Source organism: Bos grunniens, chromosome 5, assembly GCF_055505025.1.
Source record: "Bos grunniens cultivar Pamir isolate PY7600 chromosome 5, Bosgru_T2T1.0, whole genome shotgun sequence".
Classification (NCBI taxonomy): Eukaryota; Metazoa; Chordata; class Mammalia; order Artiodactyla; family Bovidae; genus Bos; species Bos grunniens.
Window position 1 is genome coordinate 68757531 of NC_141169.1, and position 8053 is coordinate 68765583.

Consider the following 8053-nt stretch of genomic DNA (forward strand, 5'->3'; position numbering starts at 1 on the left):
AAGAATAGCTCGTATTTATTCCTTTCTTACTATGTACTTCTTCCCCACCAGTTACAGTAATTGGCTGATTTGCAATGCAGAACAGTGGCTGAAATATCAGATATTCCCTCTCTTTGTTGGTGAAATTGTATCACATAACCTTTTATTTTTTTCTTTTTAAAATGTTTGTTGAGAATAAAATGATCACACATGTCTTCAGCTTAAGAATTAGAATACCCTCAGATGTATACAGCTCCCCCACTTTGCCTTCCTTCCACACATACCACATGAGGTAAACATTATTCTGGATTATTTGGTAACAACTCTCATGTTTTTATTTATGGCTTTGCATTCTATGTTATGTATCCCTAATATATTATTTAGATTTACTTGTTTCTGAACTTGTATGTAAATGGTATCATGTTTTATATATTCTTCTGTGACTTTTTCTGACATTGTTTTTGAGATTCTTATCAATGTTTATGCATGTAAGTGTATTTCATTTGTTTTCACTACTGTATAGTATTCCATTGTATGACTGTACCACAATTTATTTATCTGTTCCCCTGTTCATGGAGGTTTGGATTGTTTTCAGTTTTGGCTATTCTGAATGACACTGCTATGAGCATTCTACCAATTACAGTGTAAGCTCCGTGTGGGCAGGGGGTTTTGTCTTGCTTCATCTGATTTTGTCTAACACATTCACAATGTCTGGAACAAGGCTGGTACGTGGTGGATGCTTAATAAATATCTGAGGAATGAGTGAATCCTTGTACATGTCACCTGGTGCACATGTGCAAGAGTTCTCTAGGGCAGTTGTTTTCAAATATGGTCCAGGGACTCTTGAGGACCCTGACATCCCTTCAGAGGGGAGTCTGTGAGGGCAAAACAATTTTCATAAGAGTGCTAAAACATTATTTGTCCACTTCACTCTCATTTTTCACATTTAAATGTTTTTCAGATATATGACGACATCACTCTGACAGCTTACCAAGGGTGTACCTGTATATTTTTGTTTTGAAAATGTGTTTTAACTTCTACTATGGTAAATTTTGATAAGTATAAGCCACATGAACAAGAAGCTCTTTGAGGTCCTCAATTTTTAAGGCTGTATAGAGGTTCTGGAGTAAAATTTTGAGAACTGATGCTCCAAAAAGCAGGTTTCACTTAGTCATGCTGAACTGTTTTCTTCAGCATTTGTACCAGTATGCTCCCACTGGTAGTGGTTGAGTGTCATTGCAAATGTTTAGGTCTTAGCAAACACTTAATCTTGACTATCTTTCATATTTGCCAGTTGGGTGGCAATTATATAGTATCTTACTGTGCGTTTAATTTGCGTTTCCCTGATTACTAATGAAATTGAATGTTTTTTCATATATAAACGTGTTTCCTCTTTGTGAAATACCTGTTCATGTCTTTTACCCATTTTTCTGTTGATGTCTTTTATTTCATTGATTTATATAAATTTCTTTATATATTCTGAATCCCAGTCCTTTGTCACTTAAATATGTTGTATGTATTTCTCCCAGTTTATGTATTATCTTTTGTAATTGTATTGAAACTTATTAGCTTGGAGAAAATTGGTATCTTTTCAATAATGAGTCTTCCCATCCAAAAACATTGTATATTTCTCCATTTATTTAATATCTCTCAATAAACTTTTAACTATTTTTCTCCATAAAGGCCTTCATGTCTTATATTAGTTTTCTTTTTTTATATATATTTTTTAATGCTGTGGTAAATTTCTTAAAATTACACTTTCTAATCTAAGTGGTTCTTACTGATTATAGATATATTGTAGCTATGTGTTGATTTTGCATCTAGCAACCATGCTAAATTTTTATTAGTTCTTATAATATATTTAGATGTCTTTTGAGTTTTTTATATAATCGCATCATGTGAAATGGTGGCAGTTTTCTTCCTTTTCTTGAACTTTCTCCCTTTAAAAAAATTAATTACATTCTGTACTTGCTAGGACTTGTAGTACAATGTTGAAAACTGATGATGAACATCCTTGTCTCAGTCCCAGTTTAAAGGGAATGCTTTTAACATTTCAGTTGACTATGTTTTATTTTTTTTTCCACAAATGGCCTGTCCTCAGATTAAGGAGATTCTATTTTTGGTTTGCTAATTGTTTTATTTTTTTTTAATATTTATTTATTTACCTTCATCGAGTCTTTGTTGCAGCTTGCAGGATCTTTCTTGCCTCATGCAAGATCTTTTGCAGCACAGACTGTATTTGTGGTGTGTGGGCTTAATTGCCCTGTGGCATGTGGGGTCTTAGTTCCCCAACCAGGGATCAAATTTGCATCCCCTGCATTGCAATGTGGATTCTTAAACCAGGGAGGTCCCTGCTAATAGTTTAATATGAATGAATGTTGAATCTTATTGAATGCTTTTTTCTCATTTATTTAAAGGGATGAGTTGTTTTAATGTTACCGCATTGAATTGATAGTTGACTTTTTAACATTGAACCCATCTTTAGTTCCTAGGATAAACCCAATTTGGTCCTGGTGTGTATGTGTGTTAATACATTGTTGGACTCAACTTGCAAATATTTTCTTTAGGATATTTGCCTCTACATTCATGAGTGAAATCAGCTTATAATTCTTTTATGTCCTGCATTGTCTGTTTTGGTGTCAAGGTTATACTAATCTTACTAGATGAGTTTTTCAAGAGTGTTTAAGATTGGAACTAGTCTTAAAGCCAGTGGTCACTAAGAGCATGTAAACTGTTGATCCATTTCTTTGAGGATTATAGCATCATTAAGCTATATTATTTTTGAGTCAGTTTTATTAAATTTAATAAATTCTTCTAGTGATTTCTCCATTTCATCTTAGTTTAAAACTTCTTGATATTGTTATCCATATTATCTTTATATCATTTTAGTTTCCACAGCATATGTAGTTATGACTGTTTCTCATTCCTGTTTACTTATGCCTTCTCATTTTTTCATCATTAATCCTTCCAGAGGTTTGACTGGTTAACCCACTAGTCATTTAAAAAATGTGTTTCCAAATGCTTGGGAGGGTTATAGTTGTCTTAATTTTTCTATCTAATGTCATTTTGCCAGAGAATATGAGCTATAAGATCTGAAATTTGAGACTAGCTTTATGATTTATCTTGTGACCAATTTTTATACATGTCCCATGTGTACATTGGTGAGTGTATATTCCTCAGTTGAATAGTGTCCATTAGATCAAATTTGTTAGTTGTGCTGTGCAGATCTTCTTTACTTGATTTATCTTATACTTGGTTCTTATTTACTGAAGAGCCTCGAGATTTCATTATTAGCAGATTCCTCAGTTTCTCTTGAAGCTGTTTTTGCTTTCTCTTTGGGCTTTTAGATGAATGCATGAGTGCTTAGTCACTCAGTCGTATCTGACTCTTTGCAACCCCATGGACTATACCTCACCAGGCTCCTCTGTCCATGGGGTTCCCCAGGCAAGAATACTGGAGTGGGTTGCCATTCCCTTATCCAGGGGATCTTCCTAACCCAGGGATTGAACCCACGTCTCGTCTCCTTCATTGGCAAGCAGTTTCTTTACCACTAGCGCCACCTGGGAAGCCCAACTTAGAACTTTTCCATCTCCCTGGTGAATTGAATTTTTTATAATTATGTAGTGACTCTGTGAATGCTGTTTGCTTTTATCTTTTTGTTGTTACCTTTATTTACTATAGCTATATTTTGGTTAGTGTTTATCTGAGTATCTTAGATATTTCTTTAGCCTCACATTTTGATACACAAGACCACAGAAAACTTCGAATAGTTTGATAACATTTACATCTACTGTGATTACAAATATAATTTGGACTTATTCCTACGATTTCTATTTTTATGCTCTCATATCATCTTTTTAAAATTTTTGTCTATTTCTTATCTTTCATTTTTTCCCTCGTTTTTTTAATTTTTTATGAGTTCTATTTGTTTTACAAATGTACTTGTTCTTTTTCTGTATAATCTTTTGCTCCTTATTCATATTTTCCATGCTTCTATTACTTTATATCAATACATCATTAATTTTTCTTGTGTTGATACCAGTATTCATTGTGGGTGAGTGTACTGTATAAATTTGTTGGTTTTTCATTTATGGTGCCATTTCCCCTTGTTTTGTGATATCCGAAACTTGTTTTCCTTGGGAAAAATGCAAATTACATGAAATAAGGACTGAAATTGAGATCTCCAGGAGAATTTGTCTGTTCTGCCAAACACCTAGGAGCCAGTGAGACCAATTTTAATTATGATCTTGAAGGTTCTCTGATTTCAGATCATGAACCTTGAGGGCTCACCAGTGACGATGAATTGGAGGGTGGTAGTGATTTAGCCCCCTGCCACCCAGCACCAAACAGCCAGGTTCCTCGTGCCCACTTCTCAAGTGGTAGCTCAGCTAGATTCTGGCCTGAGTGAGCCTCAGGCTTTCCGTCTCATCCCCTAGCTACTGGCAGCTTCCAAGTTTGACAGAACTCTCGTGGCAAAGGCGGGCTTTTGTGCTAGCTTCCCTTACAGGTTTCCTGTTTGCACTTCAGTTTTGGCATTTTGTAGATGCCTTCTACTTTCATGTCAAATCAGTGATAAACATTTTAAAAATATATATTATTTAATACTACTTTAGATTGTTTCTTACATTTTTTCAGCATTTGTTTTTTTAAAGCAGGAGTTACTGAAGGTATCTAGACTGCCTTACTCTCGGAAAGGAAGTAGAAATTAAAATTTGCTTTACTTTGCCCTAATATAAGTAGGAAATATAATAGGTTGTAGTCTATTCAGAATTACAGGATGCCTTGTTCTCTCCATTGTACTGTCCTGCAAGACAGCACTTTTATAGTATGGAATTGTATAGAAAACTACTTTTTTAGTCACACTCTTCCTCCACAGTAAAGAATGGCTCTGCTATTTCCTTAAATGGCTATTAGCCCCAATATTACTTGTGTTGATTAGTGACTGCTTTGGTCTGGAAAAAAGGATTTGGTTTCCTATAAACCTAATATTGGGCATTATATATGCATGAATGGGCCCTTTGACATACCTGTCCTGGCTGAAAGGCACTATCTGTTATGACTTGTCTGTTCCTAGCAACTTGTTTTCAACCAATTTATTGTTTAGTACTAAGTTGTATCCAATTCTTTTTGCGACCCTCTGGACTATAGCCCGAGGCTTCTCTGTACATGGGATTTCCTAGGCAAGAATTCTGGAATGGATTTCCATTTCCTTCTCCAGGGGATCTTCCTGACCCAGGGATCAAATCCGCACTTCCTGCTTGGCATGCAGATTCTTTACCACTGAGCCACTGATTACCCAATGCTTAAAGGTTCAGGACTGTCTTTTCAGATGTGCTTTGAAATTAAGCCCTGGAAAAGAGGTGTAAAAGTAAGACACAAAACTGTTACCGTTTGCACTTAAGAGTACACTCAAGGAAGACCTAAATTATGCCTTTTTAAAAGAGGCAAAAACTTATGCTGTAGTGTGAGAGTTTTTTAATCTTTTATTTTTTTGGAAGATGGAGCATTACCTATCAACTTGTAATTTCTGCCCCTAAAACCAATACATAGCCATTAGGTCTCTACAGACACAGCCAGCACTTACTTTACTGACTTTATGTGGCATGCTTGGTGGCATTAAACTTGGCAAAGGAGTTCTTCTAGTACATCACCTTGCACAGGTGTCTATTTGATATGCAGTGCCAAAGGAAATTGTCTTTGGAGTAAGGTCAGGGAAAGCTGTAACTGTATTAATAGGCAAGCTTATATCTCAAAATGTGACGCCCAGAAGCCAGTGATATGAATCTATCCCATTGCCGTCTATGGTCCATGATTTGAAAGGATTCTGCCTTCTGGTTTTAAAATTCTTAAAATCAGGTATATAAAGCAGCACAGTCTTGAAAGAAACATCCAGGAGTCTATAGCAGCCAGCATATCCGCTATTACAATACAGTCTTGGGTGGCGCTATTTTCTGTGATGATTAGTACAGTTTTTACACAAGTTTTAAAGGCTTTCCTAATGAAGTTTAAACTAAGATCTGAAGGATGAGTAGGCCTTAGCCAGGCAGAGGAAGAGAAAGAATGTTCTAGACAGAGGGAAGTTTATGTGTTTAAAGCCATGGCAGGGTGGTGGGAAGAATCAAGGAACAGGGCACAAGGAGTCAGTGGGCCAGGATGGCAGCACAGAATGAAGCAAGAGGAAGCTCAGCTTGGTGAAATTAAGCAAAGTAACATTTCCAGCTCTAAAAGAAAGCATAAATTAAAACTGAGTATTTTTTAGACAGTGTAGTATAGCTCTTTGAAAGACAAAGTTAGTAGAGTTCTGTTTTTCACTCAAGAGCACATTGTATGCTTTATAAGTTTAATGCTATATATGTATATGTAAATTATTACATAAACTAATCTATAAATAGTCAAATTCAGGGAGACCAAAAATATACATTTAAAATTGACTGGCTTTGGGAATTCCTTGGCAGTGTTTAGGACTTGGTGCTTTCACTGCCAGGGGCCTGGGCCTTATCTCTGGTTGGGAAACTAAGATCCTGCAAGTCGTGTATGTGGCCAAAAATATAATAAATTAAAAAAAAATTTTTTTTCAGTAAAATAGACTAGGCTTTTGGTAGAAATCTCATCCAGTAACATTTAAGTGACTCAGAAGCATAATTTACTACATAAATCAACAAATAATTGTCTTGTTTTAGACTGCTGATAACAAGTTTCCCTAAAAGAAAATATATTTTCCAAGAAAATTTTACACTGCAAGATTTCATTCTTGGTGAATGGTAGAAACTATTTAAAAACACTTTCTTTAAATTTTTCATGCCTAATCGATACTGCTGTGAAATCCTTTTAGTTGGGCCTTCATAATATCTGTGTTCAGTTAGCATTATTAAAGGTTAAGTGGTATACCTGTGACCCAGTAAGGCAATCCAGAAAACTTGAAGAAAGGAAAATACTGCATAGGTAATATACACTAAGAGGAAAAGAAATACAAATAGCTTAAAACATCATTATAACCAAGCATATGACGCTAGGAAGGTAGCATTAAAAAAAAACTCTAGAGCATCTCCATTACAATGAGGTAGTGAGGGTATATAGAAGCTACTTAAGTCCTTTCTTCTATGACTTAGTCACTGATACCCATGTCTCTCTTAGATTCTCATAAAGCAGTATGTACACAATTATTTTAAAAACTCATTAACTTGCAGGTTAATGTAAGAGCTTATGTGGGCTTCCTGGTGGCTCAGGCGGTAAAGAATCTGCCTGCAGTGCAGGAGGCCCAGGTTCAATCACTGGGTTGGGAAAATCCCCTGGAGAAGGAGCTTATTAACGTAAGAAGTTCCAGGGAGGGAGAAAACACGACATTCAATTACATGTGACATAGCCAGGTGAGAAGGCAGCACTGTCTCTCACATGCATCAGAGGGGACTATGGACCTGACACCTGTAGGTGGCCAATGTTCTTTCAGAGTCTGAAGCCCATATAACCCAAAGTTGACCAATTTTACCTTTTCAAGTTTCGGTACTAATAGCAAATTATTAAATTTAGAATTTCGTTCTGGTATATATTGATGTAAATTTTAAAGTTGTTCAATTCCTTTTTTATCTTGATTCTTAAACAGCCCAATCTTTAAACTTTAGAGAAAGAAGCTGATAACCAAAGATCAAGTGCTTTTATCAGTTATATAATGATATACTGCCTGGATCAAATAGAAGATATTTCAAAAATACAATTATATATGCATCAAAAGCCTTAATTTTGCATATCTATTAAACCAACAATTCTGCTAATAGAATTAACTTGAAGAAAACAGTCATGTATGTACACAAGATTCAGTGAAGTGTTGTTTATAACTGAAAAGATGTATATAGTCAAAATGTCCAACAGAGGATTAAATAAATTATGTTTCAGCTATACAACAAAATAATAAAGAAATTAAAGTAGAACTTACGTAATGACCTGGGAAAGATGTTCACAATATATTGTTAAGTGAAAAAAGCATGTTACAAAACAGTATGCAAGTATGAGCCCATTTTATAAAAAATATACATATTTAGCAAAGTAAAAGGACAAATATTTACCAAAATATTAACAC

The 8053-nt window shown here is 35.1% G+C and overlaps 1 protein-coding gene across 1 annotated transcript in view; it reads left to right on the plus strand.

The window, feature by feature from the left end:
- Window positions 1–8053, plus strand: part of HCFC2 (host cell factor C2) — an 88802-nt gene that overhangs the window by 48483 nt on the left and 32266 nt on the right. The gene's annotated exons all lie outside the window — the stretch shown is intronic.